Source organism: Primulina huaijiensis, chromosome 3 (genome assembly GCF_012295235.1).
Source record: "Primulina huaijiensis isolate GDHJ02 chromosome 3, ASM1229523v2, whole genome shotgun sequence".
Taxonomy (NCBI): domain Eukaryota; kingdom Viridiplantae; phylum Streptophyta; class Magnoliopsida; order Lamiales; family Gesneriaceae; genus Primulina; species Primulina huaijiensis.
In genome coordinates this window covers 13,515,502-13,532,315 of record NC_133308.1, presented here as the reverse complement: position 1 = coordinate 13,532,315, position 16,814 = coordinate 13,515,502, and the positions used below count along the sequence as shown (strand labels likewise).

The 16,814-nt window shown below is 33.7% G+C and overlaps 1 non-coding gene across 1 annotated transcript; it reads right to left on the bottom strand.

Annotated features, from left to right (window-relative positions):
• Window positions 1-2,890: 2,890 nt before the first annotated feature.
• On the bottom strand, window positions 2,891-3,001 carry LOC140974669 (small nucleolar RNA R71). The gene has a single exon (XR_012174827.1). It is a non-coding gene; the product is annotated as a small nucleolar RNA R71 (small nucleolar RNA).
• Window positions 3,002-16,814: the final 13,813 nt, after the last annotated feature.

Here is a 16,814-nt window from a genome sequence, read left to right as displayed (position 1 = left end):
CTCTTTACCAAAAGCTCTAACTTGTGGTATTGTTGCAACTCAAATCTTTTAAACTGCACAATAGCTCAAGCACCACGGTTCGATCGTTCTACCAAGCAGGAAAAATTATTGCACCCAACACAAATAATGCGCAGCTTAATCTGCGTTAAGAGGTCAAGTTAATATTCCAATCAGACTGAGTAAAATGAGTTACTATAATATTAATTACGAAAACAGCTCAAAGTACTAAGTGAATAAGATATATATGAATTTAACAGATCAGTTAAACGAACATCAAACATAATGATAGATAGGACATGTAAGATGACTGAAAATGAAACGAGGCAAGAATTTTTTTATGGAAGTTTGAAGGCTAAGCTTCTACGTCTTTCATTCTTCTGTTTTCAAAAATATTCCACTAAAGGATTTGATCGGTACAATCCTTTGTACAAGCCCACTTCAGCTAAGTTCACCAACCTTATTAAGCTGAAGCTCCTAGTAACTTTTCTTGACTCAATCTGTTCAGAAACATGCTTATGACAGTTACAAAGATTATCACAGTACAATAAAACTCGTGTATACAAATGATAATAGAGAAAAAGAATGCGTACAAGATGATTCTTAATCTATCTGATAAAACTTTGTGCGTTTGCAAATTAGTTTATGATAAAACTTCTTAAGAGATAGTGAGTATTTTGAGAATGATTGATGAGTTCAGTGTAACAGTGGTCTTCTTCAATTCTGATGCATCCCTTTTTATAGATGTTGATGAAACTTAAAATTAATAATTTATTATATGTTAAAACCTATATTTTAAAATTTAAGTTTCATTAAAATTATAAAATTATTTCATTTTAGCATTGTTTGTTTATATTTAAATGTCTTATTATATTTGTTTTATTTTCAGGTTTTCTATGTGTTCGTAAAATAATGATAACTCAAGCTAGAAAATTCAAATGGAGGTGATTCAAACATGTTTGGAATCCTTGAGAAATTATCTACAACTTTGCAGAAGACATGATTACCTAAAAAGTTGGTTAAGATGATCAAATTGTGAAAATATCAAAAAGAGGACAAATTTACTTTCACCATGACCAGCATATAGTAAAAAAATCATAATTATTTCAATATTTAACGAAATGAGATGAACCAAGTGGCCATATTTATCTACAGACAATTGCCCACATGTTTGCTGTTTTTAGCAGGGTCAAATTCGGTGATTAAAGTCGTGGAACAAAGCATTGAAAGAAGGGACATGGAATTGAAGTTGGAGGAGACAAAGACTACTATTACAACTACATGGCATTAATAAAATTTTTGACCCTTTCTCTCATTTGGCCTATAAATAAAAGCCTTGTGCTAGCTTGAGAATCATTCTATCTCATTGTAAAATATAGTGTGAGTGTGTATAAAAGTTCTAAGTTCCAATATATTTTTCATTTTCCCAATTATGAGTGATGTTTTTAGTGTTGATCAAAAGTAGCGTGGCTCTGCCGGTTGTTCTAAATGAAATATTATGATTTAATACTAACATCTAACAATCTAACATTTACTTTATCGCAACTAACTTTTACTTTCCGCATCTAACATTTACTTTATCGCAACTAACTTTTACTTTCCCGCAACTAACTTATTAAATCATATATTTCATTTAGGCAATAGCGTGGCTCTGCCGGTTGTTCTAAATGAAATATTATGATTTAATACTAATATCTAACAATCTAACAGTTACTTTCCGCAACTAATTTTTACTTTCCGCATCTAACATTTACTTTATCGCAACTAACTTTTACTTTCTGCATCTAACATTTATTTTTATCGCAACTAACTTTTACTTTTTGCAACTAACTTTTACTTTCCCGTAACTAACTTATTAAATCATATATTTCATTTAGGCAATAGCGTGGCTCTGCCGGTTGTTCTTAATGAAATATAATGATTTAATTTAACATTTACTTTATGCAGTTATATATTTATATTGTTATATATATAATCATAGGTACCATATATAAAATATCGGTGAATTCGATATTTTCTATAGTGGGAACTATATTATATTAGGTGTGTGTTTAAATATTTAATTTTCTTGGAACCATTATTTATGGTGGTTTCCTTTGTTTAACTAAAAGTTAAAACAATATTGCATAAACCAAGAATAAATCCTCGAGCCTTGACAAAATTTATAATTTGTAAACTTCGTTCTTGCATTTGGTAATCTATAAATTAATAAATTTAAACTTAAAATAACATCTCTGTTGATCGATCTCGTACTTACGAAATATATTACTTGCCGACAACCTACACTTGGGTGAATTATAATTTAAGTAGTAGCAAGTTTTTGGCGTTGTTGTCGGGGAAGTATAAATTAAGTTTATATTTGTTAATTATGTTTTTTATAAGTATTGTGTTGTTTTTTTTGTATGAGTATTTGGAGTCGAAAAAAAAGTGGTAGACTTATTCGAGTATCTGAAAATAATTTAAACATGGATGGTAAATCAAATAATCAAGATAATGATAACAATAATAACAATAATAATAATAATCAAGAACATGATCCATTAAGAACACTTAGGCACCATATGAACCCTATTAGAACTAGAGTCTCATCTTGTTTAGTTTTTCCTTCTGATGCATCTAATTTCAACTTTAAACCTCAAATTATTCAACTTTTACCAAATTTTCATGGATTAGATTCTGAAAATCCATATTTACATCTAATAGAATTTGAAGAAGTTTGTAATACTTATAATGATCAAAATTGTAGCATGAATATAGTTCGATTAAAGCTTTTCTCTTTTTCTTTAAAAGATAAAGCTAAAACATGGCTACAAAATTTGAGATCAAGTTCAATAAGATAATGAGAATAAATGCAACAACAATTTCTCAAAAAGTTTTTTCCTTCCCATAGAACAAACTCTTTTAAAAGACAAATTACTACTTTTTCTCAAAAATAAGGAGAAACATTTTATCAATGTTAGGATAGATATAAAGAATTACTTAATACATGCCCACATCATGGTTTTGAAACATGGAGAATAGTTTCTCACTTTTATGAAGGTCTAATACCTAAAGATAGGCAAATGATAGAATTCATGTGTAATGGAACTTTTGAAGATAAAAACCCAAATGAAGCTATGGAGTATTTGGATTCATTAGCAGAAAATGCTTAAAATTGGGATAATATAGGCACAATAGAACCACCAACAACTAAAATCAATAATTCAATAAATGGGGATGGTATCTATAATCTTAAAGATGATATAGATATTAAAGCTAAACTTGCATCTTTAGCAAGAAAAATTGAGTCATTAGAAATGAAAAAGAGTGGTCAATTAAAAAGTATTCAAGAAATTGTTTGTCATATATGTGATACACATGATCATGCTACAAAAGATTGTCCAACATTACCTTCATTTAAAGAATGTCTCCATGAACAAGCAAATTATGTTAACAATTATAAAAAACCAATACTAGATCCTTTTTCAACATCATATAATCCTGGATGGAAAAATCATCCTAATTTTAGTTGGAGGAATGATAATAATGCACAACCCTCACAACAATATTTTCAAAATAACCAAAATCATCAAGGTTATATTCCTTATGTTACACCTCCAAGAAAAAACTTTGAAGATGTAATTCATGCATTTATCCAAAAGCAAGAATCTATCAATATTCAAAACAGTCAATCTATGACTGATTTGAAAGAAACTCTTGCAAAATTTGCATCTGCACTTAATATTCATGAAAAAGGAAAATTTCCATCTCAACCTCAACCTAATCCTAAAAATCAAAATCAAGAATTAAAAAATGAAAAAATTGATCAAATAAAATCTGTTATTACCCTTAGAAGTGGTAAAATAGTTAATGATCCATATAGTAATGAAAACAAGGATCATTTAAAATCAAAGAGTAAGGATGATAATCCTGATACTTTTGAGAATGATGATACCTTAAATTCTAAAAATAATATGTTGAATGATAAATCATCTGAAATAGTAAATGAATCAAATAAACCTCCACCATTTCCTCATGCATTAACAAATCATAAAAAACAAAAAAATGATTCTGATATCTATGAAGTTTTTAAACAAGTAAAGATAAATATTCCATTATTAGATGCTATTAAACAAGTACCTTTCTATGCAAAATTTTTACAAGACTTATGTACTGTGAAGAGAAAATTGCATGTGAAGAAGAAAGCATTCTTGGCTGAACAAGTAAGTTCTATTCTTAAAAATAAATCTAGTTTAAAATATAAAGATCCTGGTTGTCCAACAATTTCATGTATTATTGGAGAAAATAAAATTAAAAAAGCTTTGTTAGATTTGAGAGCAAGTGTGAATTTACTTCCTTATTCAGTTTATGAAAAACTTAATTTAGGAGAATTAAAACCCACTTTTGTTACTCACTTACTGACAGATAGGTCAATCAAAATACCTAGAGATATTGTAGAAGATGTGTTGGTTCAAGTTGATAAATTCATATATCCTGTAGATTTTATTGTTTTGGATACACAACCAATAGAAGTACATAATGAAATTCCAGTAATATTGGGACGACCATTTCTAGCAACTTCAAATGCTTTAATTAATTGTCGAAATGGAATAATGAAATTGTCTTTTGGAAATATGACTCTAGAACCTAATGTGTTCAATTTATGTAAACAACCAAGTATTAATGAAAATGAATATGATAATGAAATTGAAACAATTGTGGAGAAAAATATACAAGAAGAAAACTTAAATCAACAATCTGAAGTTTTTTCAATAGAAATTTTTTAGTCTGAAATTAATTTTAAAGAAGATGATAATACAAAACTTGAATTAAAAGTTTTACCATTCGAATTGAAATATGTATTTTTTGGTGAAAATAAAACATTTCCTGTTGTAATTTCTTCCACTCTTCTACCAAATCAAGAAGAAGATTTAATTAAATTACTTAAAAAAATATAAAAATGCAATTGGATGGACTTTGAAAGATATAAAATGTATAAATCCTTTAATTTGCACACATAAAATTCATTTGGAAGAAAATGCTAAAACATATCAACAACCACAAAGAAGGTTAAATCCACATATGAAGGAAGTTGTTAAGAATGAAGTATTAAAACTATTAGACGCTGGAATTATCTATCCAATCTCACATAGTAAATGGGTAAGTCCAACACAAGTAGTACCTAAAAAGTCAGGCATCACTGTTATAAAAAATGAAAAGGGAGAGTTACAAGCTAGGATTCCATCTAGTTGGCATATGTGTATTGATTATAGAAAATTAAATGATGCAACTAGAAAAGATCATTTCCCACTACCATTTTTAGATCAAATTCTAGAAAAAGTAGCAGGAAATTCTTATTACTGTTTTTTTTATGGGTATTCGGGGTATCATCAAATACCTATATCATTAGAAGATCAAGAAAAAACTACTTTCACTTGTCTTTTCCGAACTTTTGCATTTAAAAGAATGCCATTTGGTTTATTTAATGCTCCGGCTACTTTTCAAAGATGCATGTTCAGTATTTTCAGTGATATGATTGAAAAATTTGTAGAAGTTTTTATGGATGATATAAATGTTTTTGGAAACTCATTTGAAAATTGTCTTAAAAACCTAGAAGAAGTATTAAAACGATGTGAAGTAAAAAATCTTGTTATAAATTGGGAAAAATGCCATTATATGGTTAAATTTGGGATTGTGTTAGGTCATGTGATATCTAAAAAAGGAATTGAAGTTGATAAAGCCAAATTTGATGTTATTGCTAATTTAACATCACCAAAAACGGTCAAAGAAGTTCGATCATTCTTGGGTCATGCAGGTTTTTATAGAAGGTTTATAAAAAATCTCAGCATAATATCTAAACCAATTTCGAATCTTTTAACAAAAGATACACAATTTGAATGGACTCAGAAAGGTGAAAATGTTTTTTAAAAAATAATTAATCTTTTAATTACATCACCGATTTTACAACCTCTAGATTGGTCTTTACCATTTGAATTAATGTGTGATGCAAGTGATTATGCTAGAGGAGCTGTGTTAGGACAAAAAAAAGAAGGAAAATCGTATGCAATCTATTATGCTAGTAGAACCTTAAATACTACCCAAATAAATTATTCAACTACTGAAAAAGAATTACTTTCAGTAGTATTTGCATTAGATAAGTTTCGATCTTATTTAATTGGTTCTACTACTATTGTGTACACTGATCATTCTGCCGTAAAATATTTATCAAATAAACAAGATGCTAAGCCAAGATTAATACGGTGGATTTTATTGTTACAAGAATTTGATATTATAATTAAAGATAAAAAAGGAAAAGAAAATATCGTAGCCGATCATTTATCTAAAATAATGACTGAATCATCTCATAATGAAATACCAATAAATGAAAATTTTCCAGATGATCAGTTGTTTTATGCTACTATTATGTCCTTTTTTGCTAACATTGTAAATTTTATTATGACAAATAAAATGCCTTCTCATTGGAATTCACATGATAAAAATAAATTCTTGATAGAAGTTAAAAATTTTTATTGGGATGATCCTTACTTGTTTAAGTATTGTCCTGACCAAATTTTTTGACGATGCATACCCGACAATGAAGTAAGTAATGTTATTAAATTTTGTCATTCTGAAGCATGTGGAGGTCATTTTACATCCAATAAAGCAGCTGTAAAAATCTTACAATGTGGATTTTATTGGCCGTCTTTATTCAAAGATACGCATTTATTTTGCAAATCTTGTGAAAACTGTCAGAAGATGGGATCAATTTCAAAACGAAACATGATGCCTTTAAATCCAATCATAATTATTGAAATATTTGATAGTTGGGGGATAGATTTTATGGGTCCATTTTCATTATCTTTTGGATATACGTACATTTTTGTAACGTCCGAAATACCAACCTACGTAAACCACATGCATGCAAAATTATTTTAATTACTTAATTGTTTTATTTAATTGATTTTAAATGCTAGCATGATATTTATAATATAATGAAATGTATGATTTGCATGATTAAATGATTATACGACATGATTTCATAAAATTAAAGATTTTACCCGAATATTCGATAATAGGCAGGGGAAAGGAGACCGAGGACGACCAAGACAAGAATATGTATTTTTATTTAAATAATGACAAGGCTTTCTAATATGATTAAAAATGATTTAATTTTTCTAAAAATGTTGGAGTTCGAAATTATTTTACGAGTCGAGCTCGATTTTTCTCGGGAAGCCGGTTTTAGGCAAACAAAGAGTTTTAAAAGATCAAAAAAAAATATGATTTTATAGAAAATAATTTTATTATTTAATTAATTAAGTGTTATTGGGCCTAATTTAATTATTTAAGTAGGCCCAATTAACCTTAAACATACAAGCCCAAAACGCAAGGCCCATTAATATGTCAACTAAATTATAAATTAGTGTTTTAGGTCTTCAAAATCTAAGAATTGAGCCTCCAACAGCCGTGAATCATCTTGCACACACTCACAAGAATTTTTGAAAATTTGGGGAGGAAAGAAGCATGTGTTCTTCGTCGTCCGGTTGTCCAACGTCACACCCTCGCCGAAGATCGAATAATCGAGCGTTATAAACGCAAAAGCACATTTCCTAAACTCTTTTAACATCATACAAATCATAATATACTTGATTTAATTGTTTATGCATGAAAAATATTGGTGTTCGATTATCTTACGGTAGAATACGTTTTTTCAAAGTTTTAACGATTTTACGTTTATTCAAAAAACGTTACGAATCCAAGGGTTAAGCTGCCAATACATGATAAAAATATGAATTAATTGTGGACTAAAATATGATAAATAATGGAGAATAGTAAGCTGGAACCGTAGGAAATTTCAGAAAGAAGAGAACCGTGAGTTATGGGTTGTGCAAATTCAAAGGGTTCGGTTCCTATGCATGGGGCTTGGGGCTCGACCAGGGCTAGGGGTTGGGTTCTAAGGGTCGTGGTCTAGGTCGAGGTCTGGTCGTTGGGCGGCTAGGGTTCGAGCTAGGGGCTGGGGAAGAGTCCACGTGAATTGGGACTCTCAACTATGCGTTGCACACAGCTGGGCTTCGGGAGGGGGCTGCAGCGGGGCTAAGGGTGAGCTAGGTGGTCCATCAGGGTCCTAGGGTGATGGGTATGGGTCGGGCCATGGGCTGGAGTGGCTGGGCGCTTGGGCTCGAGCAAAAACATGGAAATCGTGAGAAGCACCATGGAGGTGCGCTGCGGCTGTCTCCTTGTGCAGGTGGCTTGCGGCTCGGTTTGGGGCTGGTGTAGGTGGTCTGGTCGATGCATTAGGAAGGTCCACGGGGGGTAGGAAGGGCTGGGCTCAGAAGGTGGCTCGGTTGGGTCCTGGCTCATGAAAAACGTGAGGATGGCAGCAAAGTGGAACGCGCGCAGGAGTGTGTTCTGGGTTCAGAAGCTTCGTGCGTGAGTTACAGGGTAAGGGCTGGTCTGGGTCGAGTCTGGGCATGGTCTAGGTATGATTAGGGTCATGTGGGCTCGGTGGTGGCTCGGCTGGAAGGGTCCAGGTTTGGCTAGGAATTCTTGAGCATGATTCTCCATGAGCACAGGTTCTGGGTCTTCTGTCCAGCAAGGTTTGAGCAAGCCGGGGCTAGGTTCAGGGGCTTGGGCTTGGTCAGGAGGGTGCCTAGGTGGGTTGGATAGGGTTTGGCTCGAGGTGGCTCGGGCGTGGCTCAAGAAAATTAGGAGATGGCTCGGGTGGTTCGATAATGGATCAATATTTTGAATTTAATAACAAAAATTGATTCCATGGGTCCACAGGTGTGGCTCATGACTTGGAAGGATAGAATAAATAATAAAAATACTATGTTTAAAATTTGGGATCAAAATATTGAGTTTTGGATTTATCCGGGATTTTATCGTCGCACGAAACGCTAATTAAAGAATTAATTAAAAAGCTTAGTTTAAGCTTCATAAAATAATGAAAAATTATATTTAAGCCTAAATAATTATTAAAAGTCTAAGTTTTTAATTTGGGAATTTTATATTAAGGTTTGGTTTAATTCGTGATTAAAACGCGTAAATATGACTTATTTGAACATTAATTTAAAAGTCATCGATTTAAGCCAAAAAAAATATGAGAAAATTCATGTAGGCTTAAATAATTATTTATAATAATCCCATGTCATTAAAAGTGAGAGAAAGATAAATTCGAGAATTTTTACGTATAGGGGCAAAACGATTTTTTTACACATAGGAAAATACGAAAACGCTTGGCAGCATCCCGAAGGACCATAACGCATGTTAAATGATATTTTATGATTTAAAATGATGATTTTGATGATAATATGTTATTTTATGATTTTTGGTAAAACTGTGCAATTTTTATTGTTTAAAATGCTATTTTTAGAAAGTTGTGCTATTTCATGATTTTTAAAGAAAAAGAAAAATATTTTGAGGGATGTGAATTGACTGTGACAAAAGATATGATTTATGATATATGATTTTGTGGGGATAACGTGAGGGGAAAAGGCCCAGAGGGAGCCCATTTACGGGAGAAGGCCCCAGAGGGAGCCCATACGTGGGAAAAGGCGAGGGAGCCCGTCTATAGGAGAAGGCCCCCGAGGGAGCCTCGACGAACGTATTTCCATGGTGGAGCCTAGTGCACACCCCCATGGCCATGTGGAGCTGAAGACTGATCAGTCGACCAAATGATAAAAGCTAGTCACTTTCAAGGATCAAACTTCACCCAAAAATTATATATGATTGAAAGCTTATGATAAAAATGTTTTTATGATATATGATTTATGATGAGGATTAAAGCTATTTTTAAAATGATTTATTTATGCTCAAAGCTTATTTTTAAATGATTTGTTTTAAGGATTTATTTATGCTTAAAAGTTATTTTAAAATGATTTTACGATTTATGATATTATTATGCTTAAATAATTTTAAAACGATTTATTTATTTTCAAAAGCTATTTTAAATAAAAATAGGATTTTTAAATGCATGTGCTTGTATATGTATTATTTGTTATCTATGTTTAGAACNATAAAGTTTCTACCCCATATCATCCTCAAAGTAATGGTCAAGTTGAACTTGCAAATAGAGAAATAAAACAAATTTTAGAAAAAACAGTTAATCCAAATCGAAAAGATTGGTCTTTAAGATTAACTGATGCATTATGGGCATATAGAACTGCATTTAAGACATCATTAGGGATGTCACCATATAGGTTAGTTTTTGGTAAGCATTGTCATTTACCGGTTGAACTTGAACATAAAGCTTATTGGTCAATTAAAGCATTTAATATTAATTTAGATGATGCATCTAAATTAAAAAAATTGCAATTAAATGAACTTGAAGAATTAAGAAATGATGCATATGAAAATTCAAAGATTTATAAAGATAAAACTAAAGCTTTTCATGATAAAAATATTATGAGAAAGTCATTTGAAATTGGACAAAAATTTTACTTTATAATTCTCGTTTGCATTTATTTCCAGGAAATCTAAGATCGAGATGGTCAGGACCATTTATAGTTAAATTTGTTTATCCTCATGGTGCTGTTGATATTGAAAATCCTAAAAATAATGACGTGTTTAAAGTTAATGGGCAAAGACTTAAGCTGTAGAGGCCTCTAAATACGTATTTGAAAATTTGCGGAAAATTTAAAATTTTTCTTTTTAATTAATTAAAATGCATCATTCATAAATAAATAACTGATAAAAGTTTAATCATTCAAAATAACAGCGGAAGTAAATGTTTGTTTGCAAGATAATAATTTAAAACAATTCAACAACGAAGAAATTTGTTTGAGTCAAAATAGTAAATGCTAAAAACATTAGGTCCTCGGGTTCCACTACTGCCGACTACAAGCTAGCTCACTTGTAATGCCCGGTTACTCGTACAAATGATTAGTAATACGTTTGTGTCATTACAGATAGTTATTTAGCTCATTATGTTTTACATATTGATTGAGGTATCAATATTGAGATTGAACATGACTTTTATATTGTTCATGGTGTATTGAGAATGAAAATATGTCTAAATAGTTATAGTAAGATGTGTAGGTAGAAGTAGTGTTATGAAGTTGATAGGAAATGAGATGAAATTGTGGTAGTTTTTATGAGTTTTAGCATAATGATATGAATATTGATCCAAATTGTGTGAGGCCATAACCATTAGAAAGCTAAGATATAATGCTAAAACTTTCATGTTTTGGGTTTTGTCCAAATCATTGTGAAAGACCAACCAAAAGTGCCCCGAAATGTGTCGTGTATACCGTCATTCCCTCACTGACACATGTTAGGAGAATGAGCATAACTTTTTACTCAGACCTCTAAATGACCTGAAACTAATTTGAGATTCAAGCCAAGACATAGGACTACAACTTTCATGTTTACCACTTTTTCAGATTATGCACGGACGAGCCGTTTCTGGAGCGATATTGGATGATGTAGTGCGCAGAGACAGAACAGGTGGCGCTCGAGCGGTAGAAAATGACCGCCCGAGCGCCGCCTTGCATGAGAAAAGATAAGTATCGATTTTTTAAGCCATTTTATCAGTTCTTTCCTTTCACTTCACAGCAAGACACGAAAGAAAAACCAAGAAATCTTCCTCCAAAGCTTTCTTCTTCATTCCTTCCAAAGGTTTGAAGTTAGAACTTTGTTCCCCATCACAAGAACTTCATAAGGGTGTAAGTTTTCTTATCTTATAGTTATTGTACATGTAGAGGACAATAAAGGAATTATTTTTATCTAGTATATACAATAGTGACTGAATTATTGGTATATTTGACAGTATAGGAGCGAGAAACACCATCTCAAACCAGTGTTCTTAAGCTTGGACTGTAAGTTGGCATGTTTTTGAAGTAATACATGAGTAATATTATGATTTCAAATACTTCCCATTGATTATTGCTATATGTACATTGTTAGTATCTTATTGATGAAAATATAGCACCATATTCCATTGTTATGTATTAAATATGTAAGAAACTCATGAATATTGATGATGGGTGCTATGTTATGAACATGAACATGAACATGAAAAGAAAAGGATTGATTTTTACATGATATAGAGCTTGTTGACATCATGGGTGGTTTTAAGTCCACCAAAGCTATTGGCCAATATATGTTCATGGGGCGTGGGGTTGCCAAAGGTTGCTCCCTGACGTCCAACACAGTAGTAGCTATATAATAAAGCAAGCACGGTAGTACAGGTCAGCAAATGAGGCTCAAGTACAAAAATGAACATGAATATATGTTATGATATGACATGGTTTAAAGATTCATTGTTGATCACGACTTGTTATGTATACTCCTTCTACTCATATTGATACGTACAAGTGCCAATTTATTGAGTTTTATAAACTCACGTAGCTCATGTATTACAGGATCAGGTAATGGAGAGACGTAGGATGCCGGTTCGCCAATGGATGTTTGTGACGTGCCTTACCTCGACAAGAACCGGGACTTCTTATTGTATAGCTTCCGCATATGTATTGTACGAAAATATGTCAGGGTTTGAAACAAGTTTTACAATGCTTATGTCTAGGGGTATGATGATACAGAATATGGTTGTATGTAAGAATACGATTATATATATATGTGTTGATGTTGATGCTTGAGTTGAGTTTTTGGTTTTTACAAGAATGTAGGGACATCATGCCAAAATTTTTATAAACCTTCAAAGTGATTCCCCTTGTTTGATTTGCTTCATACTACAGTTATATCAGTCAAACCCTATTTTGATTATGGTAATTATGCTAAGTATAGAGTAAGGGTGTGACATTTTAGTTGGTATCAGAGCCCACGGTTCTTCGACAGGGAAGACACTGCACTTCATCCACTTGGAGAACTCGGCAAGTAAGTATCTTTGTATCACATAGTTTATGCTAAGTTATGTGTCTATGTGATCTATATGTAGGTTAAGATAAGAGACGATGCCACCTAAACGTAAGGTACATGAAGGAGAGTCATCTAAGGGCAAAGCCCCAGCGGTCGAAGGTGAGGGCAGTGCACAACAACCTATAGATGATTTTGCTGAGCTGCTCCAACAACAAGCGAAAGTCCATGGGGAGCAGATACAGGAATTACTGGAGATGCAACGGACTACACATGAGCAGGCACATGCACAAGCCATGATCCCCAGACAAGGGCCTGTTCAAACTGATGTGTATGATCGTTTTCGACGTCTGAATCCTCCTGAATTCATGGGAAGCACCAATCCAGCAGTAGCAGAAGAGTGGATTAAGTCATTGGAGTCCATCTTCTCCTACTTTCATATGGAAGATGTTGACAAAGTAACTTGTGCCGTCTTTTTATTAACAAAACATGCAAGAATATGGTGGGAGAGTGCAAGGGTTGCATTACCAGTTGGACCATTGACATGGGAAACTTTCAAAATCGTATTTTACAACAAGTATTTCAGTAAAGATGTATGAGCCAAGAAAGCCAGCGATTTCCTTAACCTGAAGCAAGGAACCATGTCAATGACAGAATACATACAACAATTTGAGGCTGGAGTCCAATGTGTACCGTATATTGCACAAGATGACACAAGTAAGGGCGAACACTTCATGCGGGGCTTCGCTCTAAAATTAAAAGAGATGTACGGATGTCAAAAGTTGCTACATACGGGGAGATAGTAGAAAGAGCACTTATGGCAGAACAAGATGAACATGACATTGACAGGGACAGGCAACAACGAAGGCAGCAGTACTTTCAGAAGAGCCAAGGAACGGGACAAGGCAAAAAGACTGATAGCAGGGGTACTAGACCAGAGGAACCCCATGGCAAGGGCCCCCCTCCACGTAAAGAACAGGACAGACCACCTTGTCCTAAATGTGGCAAACTTCATGGCGGGGAATGAATGCAAGGTTCCAATGTTTGTTATCGTTGCAAAAAGCCAGGGCATCTCGCCAGGAATTGTCCAGGGAGTTCTGAGAAAGTACAGAGACGCCTTTTCTCCATGACTAAAGAGGAAGTGGATGCGGATACATCGATGATCACTGGTATGTTCTTGATTTCTGGTATTACTGCTATTGTTTTACTAGATTCAGGAGCCACGCATTCCTTTATTTCGGAATCGTTTGTAAGGAGACTGGGCATTACAGTAAGTACAACAGAGGCACAACTCGCCATAGCCTTACCTTTCGGGCAAGAATTACAGACAGATCAGATTGTGAGAGGGTGTCCAATATATGTCCAAGGCCATCAGATGCATGCTGATTTGATAGTTATGAGGATGACGGATTTTGATGTGATATTTGGAATTGATTGGCTCTCGAAGTACAGAGTTACTATTGACTGTTGCATAAAGATGATCAAATTTGCGCCGATAGGAGCTGAACCATTCACAGTAGCAAGTGCAGGTGTATCCTTACCTCTTCGGATAATCTCTTGTATGAAGGCTTGTAAATTACTACAGAAGGGGTGTCAAGGATATTTAGGATCTGTGTTAACTATTGATCCACCTATTGTGAGTTAAAAGATACAGATGTTGTTTGTGAATTTCCAGAGGTATTTCCGGATGATGTAACAGGCTTACCCCTAGATAGAGAGATCGAATTTGTAATTGATGTTGTGGCAGAAACTCATCCGATCTCAAAAGCTCATTATCGATTAACTCCTACAGAAATGAAAGAATATGAAAAGAACTATCCTACACATGAATTAGAACTGGCAGCAGTGGTATTTGCGTTGAAAATATGACGCCATTCTCTGTATGGTGAACGGTGTGAAATATACACGGACCACAAGAGTTTGAAATATTTATTCACGCAAAAAGAACTGAATATGAGACAACGACGTTAATTGGAATTGGTGAAGGATTATGATTGTGTTATTAATTATCATCCAGGTAAAGCCAATGTTGTTGCAGATGCATTAAGTCGAAAGTCCAGTTCTATTGCTACAATGCAAGTACAAGAACAAATTTTATGGGATTTACAGAATATGAAGATTGATGTTATGCCAAAGAGAACTGCAATCCAATTATCATCTCTCATGGTTCGACCAACACTTGCAGCTAGAATCAGGGCCGAACAAAGTGTAGACAATGAATTACAACAACTGAGGCAGCGAGAAGAAGAAAAAGGCAATTTGAACTTTGAATTGAATGGAGAAGGAATGTGGACATATCGAGGTAGATTGTATGTGCCAAAACAAGGAACAATCAGAAATGACTTTCTTATTGATGCACATGCTACACCCTACTCGATCCATCCAGGAGGCACGAAAATGTACAATGATTTGAAACCATTATTTTGGTGGCCAGGTATGAAAAAGGACATTGTTCAATTTGTTGCACAATGTCTAACTTGTCAATAGGTCAAGATTGAACATCAAAGACCAGCAGGGCTCCTGAAACCGCTACCCATTCCTGAGTGGAAATGGGAACATATCACAATGGATTTCATCCTTGGTTTGCCAAGAACACAAAGAGGATTCAATGCTATATGGGTTATTATGGATCGACTTACGAAATCAGCTCACTTTCTTCCGGTAAAGACCACATACACGATGAATCAATATGCTGAAGAATACATCAAGGAGATAGTGAGGCTTCATGGCATCCCAGTGTCCAATGTATCTGATAGAGATCCCAAATTTACGTCTGCATTTTGGAAGAGTTAACATCATGCTATGGGAACTCGATTGGCATTCAGTACCACATTTCACCCTCAAACTGATGGACAATCAGAACGAGTAAATCAGATCTTAGAAGATATGTTGAGGGCTTGTACTATTGATTTTCCAGGCAGTTGGGACAGTAAACTACCGTTGGCTGAATTTACCTACAACAATAGCTATCACTAAAGCATTGGAATGGCACCATATACTGCATTATATGGTAGAAAATGTCGATCTCCAGTACATTGGGATGAAGTAGGAGAAAGAAAGTTATTAGGCCCTGAATTGGTACAACAGACAGCCGAATTGGTGACCAAGATCAGAGAAAGAATGCACACTGCCCAGAGTCGACAGAAAAGCTATGCTGATGTGCGACGCCGTCGATTGGAATTTCAGGTTGGTGACCATGTATTTGTAAAGATATCACCATTGAAGGGCATATTACGTTTTGGTAAGAAAGGAAAATTGAGTCCAAGATATATTGGTCCATTTGAAATCTTGGAAAGAATAGGAGACAGAGCCTACCGAGTTGCTTTACCACCAAACTTGTCAAACGTTCATAATGTTTTTCACGTTTCCATGCTACGAAAGTATTTAGCTAATCCTTCTCATGTTCTTCATTATGAACCGTTGGAGCTTGCATCGAATCTCTCATATGAAGAACGACTGGTACAAATCCTCGATAGGAAATCAAAAGTGTTACGAGGCAAGGAAATACCCTTAGTGAAACTGTTATGGCGTAATCATACAATTGAAGAAGCAACTTGGGAGCGAGAAGACGAGATCCAACAGAGATATCATGAACTATATGGTATGTCAAATTTCGAGGACGAAATTCTTTGAAGGAGGGGAGAATTGTAATGCCCGGTTACTCGTACAAATGATTAGTAATACGTTTATGTTATTATAGATAGTTATTTAGCTCATTATGTTTTACATATTGATTGAGGTATCAATATTGAGATTGAACATGACTTTTATATTGTTCATGGTGCATTGAGAATGAAAATATGTCTAAATAGATATAGTAAGATGTGTAGGTAGAAGTAGTGTTATGAAGTTGATAGGAAATGAGATGAAATTGTGGTAGTTTTTACGAGTTTTAGCATAATGATTTGAATATTGATCCAAATTGTGTGAGGCCATAACCATTAGAAAGCTAAGATGTAATGTTAAAACTTTCATGTTTTGGGTTTTGTCTAAATCATTGTGAAAGACCAGCCAAAAGTGCCCCGAAG